We start from the raw sequence: 390 nt of genomic DNA, 5'->3' as shown, positions 1-390 counted from the left end.
TCCCCCCTATTTTCTTGTTTGTGAAAAGCATTACTTTAGTTTTCTCAACAGAAAATTTAAAACCCCATTCTACTTCTTCATTCTACTTCATTCACTTTTCTACTTTACCTATCCCCTCAGGAAGTTTCTTGACGAGATGGTCAACATTCTTCCCCCTCACCCATAACGCTCCATCGTCAGCCAAAAGTGATTTACCACAACTATCAGACACATCTTTAAAAATATCATTGATCGTAAGTGAGCAAACTGTTGGGCTAACTACACTTCCCTGAGGAGTTCCATTTTCTGTTTTACACGGCTCAGACACGCGACCCTATTTTAACTTGAATTGTTCTGTCACATAAAAAGTCCAATACCCAATTAAACATACTTCTTCCTACCCCTGCTTCA

This window comes from Pundamilia nyererei, unplaced genomic scaffold (assembly GCF_000239375.1).
Source record: "Pundamilia nyererei isolate P.nyererei 1_Seehausen unplaced genomic scaffold, PunNye1.0 scaffold00792, whole genome shotgun sequence".
Taxonomy (NCBI): domain Eukaryota; kingdom Metazoa; phylum Chordata; class Actinopteri; order Cichliformes; family Cichlidae; genus Pundamilia; species Pundamilia nyererei.
The sequence above is the reverse complement of the archived record's forward strand: the minus strand, read 5'-3'. Positions refer to the sequence as shown.